This window comes from Hemitrygon akajei, chromosome 7, assembly GCF_048418815.1.
Source record: "Hemitrygon akajei chromosome 7, sHemAka1.3, whole genome shotgun sequence".
In the NCBI taxonomy this organism is placed as follows: Eukaryota; Metazoa; Chordata; class Chondrichthyes; order Myliobatiformes; family Dasyatidae; genus Hemitrygon; species Hemitrygon akajei.
In genome coordinates, this window is record NC_133130.1 from 184848495 (window position 1) to 184866164 (window position 17670).

Sequence of the window (17670 nt, forward strand, 5' to 3'; positions counted from 1 at the left end):
AAAATTCAGCATCAGAAGTCTGCAAAGGACCATCTAAACAAGCCTGATGCATTTTGGAAACAAGTCCTATGGACTGATGAAGTTAAAATAGAACTTCTTGGCAGCAATGAGAAAAGGTATGTTTGGAGAAAAGAGGGTGCAGAATTTCATGAAAAGAACACCTCTCCAACTGTACAGCATGGGGGTGGATCGATCATGCTTTGGGCTTGTGTTGCAGCCAGTGGCACGGGGAACATTTCACTGGTAGAGGGAAGAATGAATTAAATTAAATACCAGCAAATTCTGGAAGCAAACATCACACCACCTCTAAAAATGCTGAAGATGAAAAGAGGATGCCTTCTACAACAGGATAATGATCCTAAGCACACCTCAAAATCCACAACTGAAGGCATAAAGTTGACTTTCTTAAAGCTGTATAGTCAATGATAGCTAATGTAGTTGCAAGATCAAAAAAGGAGACTTAGGACTGAAAGCTGGAAAATCTTCTTCATGCAGAGGTTATGGGGCTGAGGAACTCAATTCATTTCCAGCATTTGTGCTTGAAACCAAAACTACACCAGCATTCAAGATTTGATCAGCTGGATGTTTAATGGAACCAAAATTGAAACAACAAGGGAGCAGGCTGCCTTATTGGTATCAGACATTTGGGGGGGGGGGGTAATAATTTCAGAGGGAAACCTATCATGGTTACCAATGAAGGGAAACCATGTTCAGTACCACTCTTCCAATCAGATGATGAAAAGTCATCTACTTGGAAGATTAACTCTGTTCCTTCCTCCACAGATGCAGCCTAAACAACCGAGTATTTCCATAGCTTCCTGTTTCCGTTGAAAACGAGGGTTACTTAGAAATGACACAGCAATTTAGTAAACTGAACATTGATAAACAGATCCTCAATATTGTCATTGACAAATTGTTACAGATGTTAGGAAGGTGTTGCTTTATTCACACAGACTTGGACATTTCTTACAAAACCACCTGACTTGTGATATGCCAGCTGTAAAGTGCCAAGTGTTGGCCACTACAGTATGCTAAATATTTATATTGATGTTTAAAAGGAACCATGCCAATGGTCAATAAGGATTACATCGAGGAAATGTAAGAGCAATGAAGTGTGTAGTGTTTATATCCTTCAAATTAGCAACTTTAGAGGGCAAGTTAAACAGAGAATGAGATGGATTCATCTGGTGATAGAAGAGGGTTCCACTCTTCTCAAAGTTCTTGATCTTACCTTGTTACGAGGAAGCAAGTTCATGGGTTTGATAAGTGAGACGGAAGACACTGATTGCGAATAAGCACATTAATAATTTATGTACAAGCAGTAAAACATTCGACCAAACATCTATCCTCCCCCAAGTTACACAAACTACGATACGAAAACTATAGTTAACTAAGAGTGAGTGGGCCCTCCTAATTTTGGAGTGTATTTTCCTGAAGGTTCTTCAACACTGGTAGCAACCTCAGTGTGAAAATGAGTGCCCAGGGCCAAAAGGAAAAGAAGACGAGCCTCCTGCATGAGCAACTCTGAAACCTGACACCGGTGCCGTGGCAGACAATGGCAAAGAGCTGCCACTTCTTTAGCATCAGGACACAGCTCCCAGCCCTGGAGGACACCTACAGTTCATGCTACCTAAGGAAAGCTACAGGCATCTGTAAGGACAATACACACCCATGCAATCATCTGCTTGAACTTCTTCCATCTGGCAGATGTTATAAGATTCTCTATGCCTGCACTTCCAAACTGAAAAATAGCTTTTTCCCCAGAGCTATAATTGCTCTGAACCAATCGATCAAGCATCATCCATAAATTTGTTATATTGCTACTTTTAATACTGGTTTTATGGCTGTCATGCATCTGAGTTGCGCTTTTGTACTGCTGGACATTGCTTGTACTGGCTGGTTACTTGATTTTATTTATTGTTTATTTTATTTGTTTTATCGCATTGAGTACGAGAATTGCAAACTCATTTTCACTGTATTGGTGCATGACAAATTGTACTATGCAATGATAATAAAGATATTTCAATTTCAATTTCTTTCAAATGTGCCAATCAATGACTGGCACAGTAGATGCGGCTTTCGACTGACATTACCTCTCTACGTGCGTTCATTGTGACTTAAGATATGTGGGGGCAAGGAGGCCAAAAGAATGGTGTGTGGCCAGAGATGGGTAAAGAGGCTCTAAAGTAGAAGACATAGAAAACACTTTAGAGAAGCACAACATCAGGATGGGTGAAATATTGAGCAAAACAAGATCCCCACCCTCAGAGGTGTGAGCTGCTTGCTCTTATGTGTCAAGGGTGCTAAGATTCCGACAATTTTTCACTTGCGTTCAATATCTGGAGTGTCTGCATTTTACTTTTACATCTTGGTGCATGGTTCAATTCTGCCTCTGTCTGTAAGGAGTCTGACCCTTCTCCCTGTGTGTATGTGAACTTCCTCTGGGTGCTCCGATGTCCTCCCACGTTCCATAGACATACAGGTTAGGCTAAGTGAGTTATGGGCATGCTATATCGGTGCCTGAAGCATGGTGCCTAGTACAACCCTCATTGATTTGATTTGACACAAAATGACACATTTCACCATGTGTTTGGATATCCCAGTGCACATGTGACAAATAAAGCTAATCTTTATCTTTAATTCCAGCTGTGATAGGCTAGTCCACAGGCAATGTCAAGTAGATTTAGACAAAAGAAATAAGTGGCATTCCGCAAGTCATGGTAAACCTTTATTAACCATTACAAGCACTTTGCAGCATTTTTGCATTCTTCCACCTTCAGAGACACTTTTGACATTTAACTTCAGGACATTTAGGCAATTATTTTGGCTCTTCAACTGTAACTGAGTTGACAATGAATCCTTAATTAACTCTTTAATTGTATTAATATCTGTTACTCATCTGCTGACTGACAGGTTATTCTGCTTATTCTATTGATTATGACTAAATTACTCCTTTATACACTGATATCACATAAACAGACATTACTAGAAGAGATAATATAATCAGGCTTATCATTTCATGTTGATAAAAGTAACATCACAACAGGATCTATTCTAAACCTTCACTAAGAGAGCACCCTCGCTCCAACAAAAGCACAAGGAACATTTAACCTGCATGACAAAGCTGGTTAAAGACAGGCAAATCACCCAGACTCAAAGATTTCCACTCAGGGTACTAGTAGGTAATGAATTTTTTGTTGATGTATTTGTCGAGATCCTCCAAAGCTTTTTGTGATTTAGGAATTATCCCCTTGGACGGGAAAACTCCCAAGCCATTACTTAGAAGGGCTTAAAAATAGATAGATTATCTTATATCACTTATGGAAAATCAGGACACAATTGTATTCCAGATTGAGTGACTGAGCATTTAGATAAATATGAGAGCCAAAATGAATGGACGGAGTTAAGGAACAGATCAGCTATTACCGGTACTTATTCAATGGTTGTCAATCTACTTGCAGACATAGTCACACCCCTGTGGGCCTCAACATGTTATAGGGGTTGCATCCATTCAGGTTCCACCCTATGCATTCAAGCAAAAAGGTGCTTTGAATCTGTTATTACTTGTTTGTGTTGATCGGACTGCGGGCTGTGAGTCGTGCACCTCTGATCTAATTCAGTGGCAAGCGCAAGGAGCCTCATGCGCTAAGCCTGTACTTGTCTCATCTAGAGTCCACTCACTGTGTTCTTTTTTTCATTTACTCCGCTCCAAAGATGACTGGAAGGCCTCATTTAAATGTTAATGCAAAGTTTGAAACACTCTTCCACTGAAGTGGAACCCCTATAGTTACCCCAGCTGATTGATGGATATCATAGCTAAACTACGGACAGGACATCAATAGCCCGGACAATTTATACCTTCTTCACTTGCATTAATTTAACATTTTGAAAACTGGGCAAGAAAAATAATGGGAAGGAGTCCTGTTTACGCAGTAAAATCACACAAGGAGATTGATTTAACACCAGTAATCCAGTTCGATTCTCTGTGTTTTTTCATCCTTCTCTCCTCAAGTCATCTCAGAATCTGAGTCTCCAGACACAGAACTCTCCTCACAGCAGTCCTCCGCCTCAGAGAAAGAGGACAGGTAATGTAGGCCGGAGACCCTCTGGTACTGCGAGAGACAGGAATTGGGGAAAAGTGAGAGCTCCATGCAATTATTCCCCCGGCGCTCCTTTGAGGAGAAGTTCCACATTTCAGCCAGGGGAGAACACATCACACATCCCATGATGGTAAAAGGTAACCCCGTGTGACACCAAGAATGTGCACCTCCTCAGTTGTGTGTGAACAGAATTGGTGCTCCGGGGGGGCGGGGGGGGGGGGGCAAAGGAGATGGCAAACCCAGCCACTATAAAAACTCAGGATGAAGGCTTTGAATCATTCTTCCAAAGCTGAATCAGCAACAGATAACACCCCTCAGATAGGCACAAGAAGGGACCTAGAAAATACAAAGCACAACTGGCATTAAGAAGATAAGGTTCATGTTTACGGTCTCATAAGTGATTCCACTTAAAGAGCAAAATAAGCTACGAATAGAAGTGGCAATGATTGCAATTAGAATAATTAAACACCCTTTAAAATGAAAACAAAAGCACTAAAACTTATTAATAAAAAATCAATCTCAATATAAACATTAACATTATGTTAAATCAATGTTTCAAGGTGCCTCAGAGGCATGTTGTCAAATGTAATTTGATACAGAAGAGATGTTGGATCAGATCAAGAACAGTCTGGCCCACAGCCCGTGCAGGTTACCTGTGCTATTCCTGCAGCCACACTTACTTTTACAGCCCTACAATTCTGACCCGAGTGCAGTTCTTGTTGTAGGACCACGTCTAGGGGTCAGGTAGATCCTGAAGATCCACCCCAGGACACACAGGTGGCCCTTTGAACACTCCCTACTGCCACGGGCCTTCGGGCTGCTTTTAAATAATGATCAGAAACATTACTGACAGTGCAAATAAGATTCAAATAAAGTCATTTTTTCTTTAGATCTAAAACATAATTACTATCAGAGCCAGATTTTTAAAAAATATAAACAAAATTTAAAAAAATTACACTCTCCTTTTCAATCAAGATTTTAATCCCGTTCCAATAGATGGAGTCACCCTCAAAACACAATTAGCATGGAGCACAGTGTTAGAGTAACACTATTACTGCGCCAGTGATCTGGGTTCAATTCTGTCACTGTGAGGTGTTTGTACATTCGCCGTATGACCATGTGGGTTTCCTCCGGGTGCTCCGGTTTCTCCCCACTTTCCAAAGTCGTACAGGTAATTGGGCGACACGGGCTCATTAGGGGCAGAAGGGCCTGTTAGCGTACTGCATCTTTAAACAAATAAATATCAGTTATCCCCAGCGTAAAGCTGAGGAGTCCAATGAGAAATGCATTTTCCCCTCAGCACAGGAGTGTTGAGTTTAGTGAGAGCTTGGGAGATTGAGGTGTTATGTCACCTTGCTTTTGATTTCCACACTACAATGGGCAGGCAATGGAATTCACATCCTGTGCACTGCAGTTTGCCAGTACATCTTTGTTGGACCAACTAAGAATCAGCATCTTTTTCCTAATAAGATCAGGTTCCTAAAGCTTGGTCAAAGAGGTTGGTTTTAGGAAAGTCTTAACAGGAGGGAGGTTTAGGGGGATAATTCCAGGGCTCAGGGAACTGTGAGGGCTGATGGTTCAGCCAAGACTTATAGAGCTCTGAAAAGCAAGAGTGTATAATGGATATAAACTGAAGGAGTTCAGAGATCTCAGAGGATTTGAAATGAGGGGGAAGATTGGTAGTTCAGGTAGGCTGCTTGTTCAAAGTAAATTTTATTATCAAGCTATATATATATACAACCCTGTGATTAATTTTCTTGTCAGCATACTCAATAAATCTATAAGGTTTGTAGAGTTGTTTGCTGAGCCTGGAGGTTTGGTCACACACCAGACAAAGTGCACAGTTGATGAAGATCACTCAGCTGTCCAGTTGGCCAAGACCCAGCAGAGGCTTGTGACCAGCTTGACAGCCAACCAATCAGAATAACAAGTCGGACCAATATAAACATGAGCACTCAGCAGAAGCAGCTCTCAATTACGCACTGATGATGTCACCTCGAGTGGTGACGAAACGTTTGGGATCTAACCTCCAGGCTCGGCAAACAGCCCGACAAACAATCTTAGACGATTCCTGGTGTGAAGAAGTTGCAATGGTAGGGAGCAGCAAGGCCATGAAGGGATTTGAAAAGAATGTTAAAATCAAAACTTACTTCTAGCGTCATTCCAGTCATCAAACTGTGAGAGAGTGGGGACCTGGTATCTTTGTGCTCACACAAACCCAGCTGGAAACACCATCCTTGCTTTATACAATAAGTACAGAGGTAGGAAATGGTCAGCAGCTCAGACAGGACTTGCGCAGAGGGAAACATAGATAGATAGATAGATAGATAGATACTTTATTCATCCCCATGGGGAAATTCAACTTTTTTTCCAATGTCCCATACACTTGTTGTAGCAAAACTAATTACATACAATACTTAACTCAGTAAAAAATATGATATGCATCTAAATCACTATCTCAAAAAGCATTAATAATAGCTTTTAAAAAGTTCTTAAGTCCTGGCGGTTGAATTGTAAAGCCTAATGGCATTGGGGAGTATTGACCTCTTCATCCTGTCTGAGGAGCATTGCATCGATAGTAACCTGTCGCTGAAACTGCTTCTCTGTCTCTGGATGGTGCTATGTAGAGGATGTTCAGAGTTTTCCATAATTGACCGTAGCCTACTCAGCGCCCTTCGCTCAGCTACCGATGTTAAACTCTCCAGTACTTTGCCCACGACAGAGCCCGCCTTCCTTACCAGCTTATTAAGACGTGAGGCGTCCCTCTTCTTAATGCTTCCTCCCCAACACGCCACCACGAAGAAGAGGGCGCTCTCCACAACTGACCTATAGAACATCTTCAGCATCTCACTACAGACATTGAATGACGCCAACCTTCTAAGGAAGTACAGTCAACTCTGTGCCTTCCTGCACAAGGCATCTGTGTTGGCAGTCCAGTCTAGCTTCTCGTCTAACTGTACTCCCAGATACTTGTAGGTCTTAACCTGCTCCACACATTCTCCATTAATGATCACTGGCTCCATATGAGGCCTAGATCTCCTAAAGTCCACCACCATCTCCTTGGTCTTGGTGATATTGAGACGCAGGTAGTTTGAGTTGCACCATATCACAAAGTCCTGTATCAGTTTCCTATACTCTTCCTCCTGTCCATTCCTGACACACCCCACTATGGCCGTGTCATCAGCGAACTTCTGCACATGGCAGGACTCCGAGTTATATTGGAAGTCCGATGTGTACAGGGTGAACAGGACCGGAGAGAGCACGGTCCCCTGCGGCGCTCCTGTGCTGCTGACCACCGTGTCAGACCTACAGTCTCCCAACCGCACATACTGAGGTCTATCTGTCAAGTAGTCCACTATCCAATCCACCATGTGAGAGTCTACTCCCATCTCCGTTAGTTTGTGCCTTAAGATCTCGGGCTGGATGGTGTTAAAGGCACTAGAGAAGTCCAGGAATGTAATCCTCACAGCACCACTGACCCCATCTAGGTGAGAGAGGGATTTGTGCAGCAAATACATGATAGCATCCTCCACTCCCACCTTCTCCTTATTCGCAAACTGAAGAGGATCCCGGGTGTGCCTGGTTTGTGGCCTCAGATTCTGTATTATCAGCCGCTCCATGGTCTTCATCACGTGCGACGTCAAGGCAACAGGTCTGAAGTCATTCAACTCCTTTGGTTGTGGTTTCTTCAGTACCGGGACAATACAGGATGTTTTCCACTGTCTGGGTACTCTTCTCTGCTCCAGGCTCATGTTGAAGATGCGCTGTAGTGGTTCTCCCAGCTCAGTCGCACAGGCCCTCAGTAATCGCGGCCCTCAGATTTCAGATCAATGGGCTTTCATCAATACTTCTGAAGAAACATCATGTTTCTTTCTCCTGAGCTGTTGAGTATTTCTGTCATTCCTTGGTTTATTTCAAATTCCCAGCATTGTTCTTCAATCTTTAGTGGGAAATTTCCAAGTTGAGAAAGAACGGAATATATAAACATTACCTAAGTTTTGGATGTATGTTTTACAGATGGGGCTTGTCAGTCGTGGTTGGCAGCTCATCTAGGAAGAGGAAAACCAAGATCTCAATTTCCACTGCCTTGCAGCTATAACCATTCACGGGGAATGAACCCCGAGGGGAAAATCTGGGGCTGGAGTGCCTGGAAAGCCCTACATCGAGTGCATCGTTGACAGTCAATTCCAGCAACACCGCAGGTGCCAAACTTTATCAGGCTACTGGACAAGAGTGGCAATCTTCAACCACCTCAACACTCAACTGATTCCATAACATATGGACTCTACAACTCATGATCTCAATATTATTTATTTATTTATTATTGTTGTTTTATTTGCAGTTTGTCTTCTTTTGCACATCGATTGTTTGTGAGTCTTCGTGTGTAGTTTTTCATTCATTCTATTGTATTCCATAGTTCTACTGTGAACGGCCACAAGAAAATTACTCTCAGGGTTGTATACAGTGACATACATTCTTTGACAGTAAGTTTACTTTGAACTTACAGTAGAAGAAAATGGTAGAGGAAAAATAAAAAAGTAATAAACAGAGACACAAAAAATAACTGTTTGCCAACAATCTTCCTTCTGAGAAAGAAACTGACGCAGGGGAGTGGAGTGTAGAGAAATGAGATATTTTATTGCTGGAGATTGTGAGTCCTACCTTAGACCCCACTTTATAATGAGAATTAATGGGTTTCTGTGACATATATTACGCTGCTGTAATTTGCCTTAAAAGCCTTCATTGCTATAATATTTGGCAGTTGCTCTGGATGTAATTATTGCAACTGCTCAGAATATTAAACTCCTTAATATTAATGTCACTCTTGCAAACCCTAGAAGGTGGAAAGCTAGTGAGGTCTCTTTATCACATCCATGACTATTCCTGATTGTGGAATGATAAGGATTGAGACTGGTTATCAGGAAATTGGCCAAGCGAGGGACTGGGAGGGTGGGGGTTTATGTGTCCTCTATTGAAACAGCAGAAATTCAGTGTAAACTTGAGGGCTCAGCCTGAGATATCAGTGGTTTGGGTTGCTAAACGTCCAGGATTGTCCTGAAATAACCAGCAGTTAAAGACCTTACACCTCTGTGTACTAGAAAATCATGAAAAAGGGTGTTGAAGGACAATGTTAGGGCAGCCATGTTTCTCATGTACCTTTAAATTTCCTCTGGTGCAGCCTGCAGGTAATAAAGTAGATTGAACTAGAACTGAGGTGAATTGAATATACATAGACTCTGTCAGGTATATTCTGTGTTTTGTACTTGTTTCTTTTGTTGCTCGTGCAATTTTTTTTTGCTCTGCATGAGGGGATGGAGTTTGATGTCTTTCTTTGAATGAGTTCCATGGTTTACTTTGTTTCATGGCTGTCTGTGGGAAGACAAATCTCCGGGTTGTATACTGCAAGCATACTTTGATAATAAAGGTACTTTGAATCCTTTAAAATTTTGAATACAGTTGTTAAAATCCCTCTGCTCAAAGAATAAGCAAAATCAGTGAGTTTATTGGTCTCTGTCACAACTGAATTCCCTTATTCCAGGATACCATCCACAATTCCTCCCAAAGCATCTCTTCAAAAGGAACATAAGAGACTGCAACGTCTGGAGTCTGGAACAAAAAGATGAGTTGCTGGAGGAACTCAGCGGATTAGTCAGCGTCTATGAAGGGAAATGGACAGTCAGTGTTTCGGATCCAGATCAAGGAGCATCATCCTGACAGACTTTGAGATATACAGTGAGAAGAATTAGTATCTGTGGCGAACTACATATACCTGTCTGGACACGCCTCCCCTGCTGACTGCTCCTGTGGCTCCTCCCACTGACCGTGGCTCCTCCCACAGACCCCGGTATAAAGGCGATTGAGGCCTGAGCCCGGCCCTCAGTCTCCAGGATGTAGTATGGTGGTCAACTACTGCTTGTTCTTTCTTCCAGTCAATAAAAGCCGATATCTCACCTCACGTCTCAGAGAGTTACTGATGGTGCATCAGTATCTTTGTTTGATGTCTTGTCCAAGTTGTTTTTCAAAGCTAATAATTATAAACTTCCTTTCGTGATTTTTCCTTTTGACACCTTATTGCTTTTAGCATCTAAATCTAAAAAGATATTTTTTTTAAAAATACTGACAACTGACTATAAATCTCCCTGGAGCCTTCCTGTTGAACCTTGGTATTTTTCAGAAAGCTCACAGCTCTAGCTAAGGGAGTTTTAACAAAGAAATAAATAATTTTGGGCAGCAACTAATTCACACATGTATTTACTCACTGTCTAAAGATCCAATTTATATTGCCTTCATTCTTCAGGTGGGAGTAATGGGGTAACCATCGTCTGCTGAAACAGACTGTGTGACCATATGGAGAAATTCAATGTTGCTATTGGCTGAGCCTGTTCCATAACAGAAAACAAACCGCTGGATTGACCCAGCAGGCCAGGCAGTCTCTGTGGAGGCAAAGGGGTGTCATGTTTGAGGTGAAAACCTGCATCAGGGACCAAAATGTCAACTAGCCCTTTGCCTTTGTAGATGCTAGTCTCTTGTGTCTCCTCTTTACTATTTGATACCCACAGAACAGAATGATGATGTAGGTGGTCTGGTTAAGCAACAGTGGAAGTATCAGCAAGTTAATGTAGCTCAAACTGCAGATAACACAGGAGACAATTTCTTATTTTATACAAACAATCTAGTAAACTGATCCTCTGTCTTATGACAGTTTACACTTACAGCTGACAGATCTCTTTAGTGCCAAAAGGAGAAATCATTCCGCTCATCTTCAATTAGTTGGCACTTCAAATTTATTTTCAGCTCCATCCTTCTACTTGTCAGTTGTTTTGCACATGTAAGAAATGTAATTGACAATTTGTTAGCTCTGATACGTGTAGCAACACTTAGAGTCTAGGGGTTCCTAGCCTGGGGTCCATGGACCCTCCAGTTAATGTTAGGGGTCCAAGGCATAAAAAAGGTTTGGAACCCCTGGCCTAGAGAAACACCAGTAAAAAAAATGTTCATTTCCTTTATGTTCTGCTGAAAGCTTTCCATTCCAGGCATGGGAAGTCCAATTACAGGCTCTTTCGTATTGATGTCCTATTTGCTTGTCTCAGTCCTGATTGGCTAAACAAATATATCAAAAATAGGACCCCAAAGAGTCAAAGAAATGCAAGCCAATAGAATTCAAAGGTCAGCTGAAGGGGTAGCCAATCAGGACTGAGGCAAGTGAATGGGGCGCCTATATAACCATGAGCACTCCCAGAGAGAAGCACTAACAACTCCGCACTGAGGATGTCACCTCGTCTGGTGACGGAACATCTGCAAGCAAATTGCTAAACTCGGTGAGCACCACAACATCAAACGCCTCAACCGAGCTTCCAATATTCACCACCATCCTACACTCTTTCCTCTGTTTGCAAGCAGTAGGATTCCCTCCAGCAGCTTGATACTTTAGTAAAACATCTGGTATATTTGTTATAAAATTAAACAGAAAATAATCTCTGGTGAGCAGCTGGAGGTCATGGTGCACATTGGCACCAATGACAGAAGTAGAAATGGGGAAGGGTTCCTATGCAGTGAGTACAGGGAGTTCTTGTGAAGGCTGAAGAACAGGACATCCAAGGTACAGCACTTAATCTCTGGATTACTCCCAGTGCCACGTGCTAGTCGGGATGAATGAGTGGCTGAGGAGGTGTTCGGGGGGGGGGGCAGGATTTCAGAATTCTGGATCATTGGGATCTCTTCTTTGGACTGTAAGACTGGTACAAAATGGACGCAGTACACATGAACCCAAGGGGGACTAATGTCTGTGTGAGCAGGTTTGCTAGAGCTGTTGGGGAGGGTTTAAACTTAGCTGGCACAGTGAAGGGAACTGGAGTGATAGGGCCAAGGATGGTATACATGTTAATGAAGAGTATAGGGACACTGAAGATGGACAAGCAGATGACAGGACAAAATTGCAGTCTGTGGAATGAGATAAACTGCAACAGAGGGACAAAATCAAAAAGTGTGATGCATGCAGGAATGAAGGTGTTACAATTGAATGAACACAGTAATACAGAGTAAGGTAGATGATCTTTGAGCGCAGTTAGAGATTGGCACATCAACTGTGACGTGGCTGAAAGAAAGTCATAGTTGGAAGCTTAACATCCAAGGATACACGTTGTATGAAAGGACAGGCAGGTAGGCAGAGGGGGGTGCGGTGACTGTTGGTAAAAAATGAAATCAAATCTTTAGAAAGAGGTGGCATATGCTTGGGGGATGTAGAATCCTTTGAGTTGAGTTAAGAAACTGCAAGGGTAAAAAGACCATGATGGGAGTTATATACAGGTCCCTAAACAGTAGCCCGGATGTGGGATATGAATTTCAATGGAAGATAGAAAAGGCATGTAATAAAGGCAATGTTAGAATAGTTATAGGTGATTTCAGTATGCAGGTAGATGGGAAAATCTGGTTGGTGCTGCATCCCAATAGAGGGAATTTGTAGAATGCCTACAAAATGGCTTTTTAGAACAGCTTGATGTTGGGCCCACTAAAGGAAAGGCAATTCTGGATTGGGTGTTGTGCAATAAACCAGATTTGATTAGGGGACTTAAGGGAAAGGAACTCTTAGGAGACAGTGATCTTAAATATGATAGCATTCACCCTGCAGTTTGAGAGGGAGAAGATAAAGTCTGATATATCGGTGAAGTCAAGGGAATCACAGAGGCATGAGAGAGGAGTTGGCCAAGGTTGTTTGGAATGGTCACTAGCAGGGGTGACAGCAGAATAGCAGTGGCTAGAGGTTCTGGGTACAATTTAGAAGGCACAGCATAAATATATACCCAAGATGAATAAGCATTCTAAAGGGAGGATGAGGCAACCATGGGTGAAAAGGGAAGTCAAAGACAGCATAAAAGCAAAAGAGAGGGCATATAATATAGCAAAAAATAGTGGGAAATTAGAGGATTGGGAAGAATTTAAAAACCAACAGAAGGCAGATTAAAAAAAAACCGTAAGGAGAGAAAAGATGAAATGTGAAGGTAAGCTAGTCAAAAATATCAAAGAGGATACCAACAGTTTTTTCAAATATTTATTTATTGAGAGACGGTGCAGAATAGGCCTTTCTGGCCCTTCAAACCACATTGTCCAGCAATCTCCCAGTTTAATCTGAGCCTAATCACAGGACAATTTACAATGACCAATTAACCTTCCAACCGGTACGTCTTTGGACTGTGGGAGGAAACTGGAGCATCCAGAGGAAAGCCACACGGTCACAGAGAGAATGTACAAACTCCTCACAGGTGGCAGCAGGAAATGAACCCAGGTCATCTGAATTGTAAAGTGTTAAAGTGTTGTGCCAACCACTACACTACCGTGCTGACCCCTTGCTTAATTGTTTTGGTCTGTGTCATTACAAAAGTTGGGAACCCCTGGCCAAGACAGAGTGGATGTGGAGAGGATCTTTTCTATAGTGGGGGAGTCTAGGACCAAAGTGCACAGCCTCAAGATGAAGGGACATTCATTTAGAACAGAGATAAGAAGGAATTTCTTTAGCCAGAGGGTGGTGAATCTGTGGAATTCACTGCCACGCATAGCAGTGCAGGCCAAGTCACTGAGTATATTTAAAGTAGAGGTTGACAGGTTCTTGGTTAGTCAGGAAGTCAAAATTACAGGGAGAAAGCAGAATAATGGGTTCGAGAAGGATAATAAATCAGCTATGATGGAATGGCAGAGCAGACTCAATGGGCTGAATGGCCTAATCTGCCCCCTACTATATGTCTTATGGTCTTATAATGGAAACAGTGAGCCAGTCAGACAGAATCTGTGGAGAAAGAAGCAGTTAAGGTTTTATACCAATGATTTTTGAAATGTTAACTCAAATTCTCTCTCCACAGAAGCTGCTTGACCTGCATAGCATTTCTGTCACTTACACAGAAATCCAGAGCAGCACACACAAAATCCTGGAGGAACTTGGGAGGTCAGGTAGCAGCTATCGAGAAGAATAATTAGACAACATTTTGGGTTGAGACCCTTCATTCCATCCTGGTGGAGGATCTCAGGTCTGAAACGTTGGCTGTTCATTTTTCTACATAGATGTTACCAGTTCCTCCAGCATCTCTAGCATTTCTTGCTTTAGTTCACATTTCCAACATCTGTGGTATTTTGTTTTGGGCCTGGTGTGCCGATTTTCTATTTCTTTCTTTCTCCTTCTCTCTCTCTCTCGTTTCCCCTCTTCCTCTCCTCTTCCGTCCCTGCACTGTCTGTGTGGGTTCCTGTCCTCCAGCGATGTTACACAGGAATTCAGGTGCCTGGTTCCCATTATGATCCCAAGTTAATCCACTCTTAAAGTCAAATGAAACAGGATGAAACCATTTCCTCTCCCTCAGAATGAATATGATAGGGGATACAAAATGGGGGCTGTAGTGCAGAAACATACTGTATGTACATCCACTGACAGAAATGCTGTTCTTGCTTATCATTACAACGTGGACTATTTTCTCAGAATGACAGAAAAGGCCCCAGAGCATCTGTGGAGGAACAGCAGGAGAAATCAACCCAGCCAAAATTTAACACTTGGGCAACATCACTAGAAAATTCATCATCATATTTCAGATGGTGAGAGACTGATTACAGTTTCTGCTACACTACCAGGGTGCCAAAAATGTACTGGCAATGAATAAGACTTTACAGAAAGTAGCACACAAGTGCAAGTCTTCCACTTACTCATGTATGTTATACAACAGCGTTGTGACATGTGTCTTGGTCACTGTGTGAATGCTCAGCCAAAGCTAAATTACTGGGTAGTTATGTTTCAGAAAGTAACCTGAATTTAGCACCATTGGCAAGATCTGTAGGTAGCTTTGCATAATATCATTGTCAATCTATATTAAAAGCAAGAGGATAGTGAGGGATAAAATTGGTCCCTTAGAGAATCAGGGTGGTCAGCTATGTGTGGAGCCGAGGGAGATGGGAGAGATTTTGAACGATTTCTTCTCTTCGGTATTCACTAAGGAGAAGGATATTGAATTGTGTAAGGTGTGGGAAACAAGTAAGGAAGTTATGGAACCTATGACAATTAAAGAGATGGAAGTACTGGCGCCTTCAAGAAATTTAAAAGTGGATAAATCTCCGGATCCTGACAGGATATTCCCCAGGACCTTGAGGGAAGTTTGTGTAGAGATAGCAGGAGCTCTGATGGAGATCTTTCAGATGTCATTAGAAACGGAGATTGTGCCGGAGGATTGGCGTATTGCTCATGTCTTCCATTGTTTAAAAAGGGTTCCAGAAGTAAGCTTAGCAATTATAGACCTGTCAGTTTGACATCAATGGTGGGTAAATTAATGGAAAGTATTCTTAGAGATAGTATTTATAATTATCTGGATAGACAGGATCTGATTAGGAGTAGCCAGCATGGATTTGTGCTTGGAAGGTCATGTTTGACAAACCTTATTGAATTTTTTGAAGAAGTTACGAGGAATGTTGACGAGGGTAAGGCAGTGGATGTAGTCTATATGGACTTCAGCAAGGCCTTTGACAAAGTTCCACATGGAAGGTTAGTTAAGAAGGTTCAGTCGTTAGGTATTAATGCCGGAGTAATAAAATGGATTAAACAGTGGCTAGATGGGAGATGCCAGAGAGTAGTGGTGGATAATTGTTTATCGGGATGGAGGCCGGTGACTAGCAGGGTGCCTCAGGGATCTGTTTTGGGCCCAATGTTGTTTGTAATATACATAAATGATCTGGATGATGGGGTGGTAAATTGGATTAGTAAGTATGCCGATGATACTAAGGTAGGAGGTGTTGTGGATAATGAGGTGGGTTTTCAAAGCTTGCAGGGAGATTTATGCTGGTTAGAAGAATGGGCTGAACGTTGGCAGATGGAGTTTAATGCTGAGAAGTGTGAGGTTCTACATTTTGGCAGGAATAATCCAAATAGAACATACAGGGTAAACGGTAGGGCATTGAGGAATGCAGTGGAACAGAGAGATCTAGGAATAACAGTGCATAGTTTCCTGAAGGTGGAGTCTCATGTAGATAGGGTGGTGAAGAAGGCTTTTGGAACGCTGGCCTTTATAAATCAGAGCATTGAGTACAGAAGTTGGGATGTAACGTTAAAATTGTACAAGGCATTGGTAAGGCCAAATTTGGAATATTGTGTACAGTTCTGGTCACCGAATTATAGGAAAGATATCAATAAATTAGAGAGAGTGTGGAGACGATTTACTAGGATGTTACCTGGGTTTCAGCACTTGAGTTACAGAGAAAGGTTGAACAAGTTAGGTCTCTATTCATTGGAGCGTAGAAGGTTGAGGGGGGATTTGATTGAGGTATTTAAAATTTTGAGAGGGATAGATAGAGTTGACGTGAATAGGCTGTTTCCATTGAGAGTAGGGGAGATTCAAACGAGAGGACATGATTTGAGAGTTAGGGGGCAAAAGTTTTAAGGGAAACTCGAGGGGGTATTTCTTTACTCAGAGAGTGATAGCTGTGTGGAATGAGCTTCCTGTAGAAGTAGTAGAGGCCAGTTCAGTTGTGTCATTTAAGGTAAAATTGGATAGGTATATGGACAGGAAAGGAGTGGAGGGTTATGGGCTGAGTGCGAGTAGGTGGGACTAGGTGAGATTAAGAGTTCGGCACGGACTAGGAGGGCTGAGATGGCCTGTTTCCGTGCTGTGATTGTTATATGTTATATGGTTATAATCTATTCACGTGGAATGTTTTCATCTTAACACAGACATGAAAGACTTTTTTTGCTACACAAGATGTGTTTTGTTAAGTCTGGTCTCAGCACATTTTGCAGCCCTCAAATCCCAGATGTAATCTAGTCGGTAAGTTAACTTCTCATTCTCCAACTGTTTTAGATCATTTTGTTTATGAACACAACAGCTTTTTAAATTGGCCGTTGCCCAAGAAGCCTCTGTTCCCTGCTATTTTTTAAATCTGGCTCTGCATTTTTATTTTATGGCTTCACAAAATAAATTCCCAAGGATAATAGCTCTCTTAACTGAATACCAGAACTCCGAGGCCAGCAGCTGTTGCTACAAGTGACATTTCCACTTGTGAATTCTGACTCTGCTGCACATTCGTGGCTGCTGTTCACCCTGAATAATACAGTATGAAATGAACCAGCACATCAACTCATAGCATTAATTCAACATCAAAGGATGTTAATGAAGCTCGGGCACTCAGGATTTCCAGGGAGCAGATTCTAGATCTCAAAAAACTGAATGTCATTCTCAGTGAAGTTCAGATTGTGTGTCGGCTGCAGCTCACCAAACAGAACTCTTCTCTGCTGGTTAGAAGCCCAGGGGTTTAAGTTCCATTTCAGAGACTTAAGCATAAAATGTATACTATTATCCAGCTCAGCCATTCATTAGGCTGAAGCAATAATTCCCAAAATAGCTTGCCCTCTCTCATCAGTACAATAGTTACTGTGAATTTATATCATAAAGGCCCAGAAACAATTGCTGGCTCATTCATCATTCAAATTTTTGCTGCTCGTGTCCTCTTGTATTATCCATACACTCATGGGCCCCTTTGCTTATTGACTAACAGAATCTGTTCAACTACAATAGCTTCACCTTTTTATAAATGCCTCAGTGGTCTTTTT

At 42.0% G+C, this 17670-nt stretch overlaps 1 protein-coding gene across 1 annotated transcript in view; it reads right to left on the reverse strand.

Annotated features, from left to right (window-relative positions):
- Nucleotides 1-2724: 2724 nt before the first annotated feature.
- usp20 (ubiquitin specific peptidase 20) overlaps nt 2725-17670 on the reverse strand; it is a 181985-nt gene continuing 167039 nt past the window's right edge. Inside the window, exons 26-27 of the transcript XR_012099762.1 lie at nt 10815-10905; nt 2725-4436 (exon numbers count right to left, since the gene is read on the reverse strand). The gene's annotated coding sequence lies outside the window, so the exon portion shown is untranslated. The remainder of the gene's footprint in view (nt 4437-10814; nt 10906-17670) is intronic.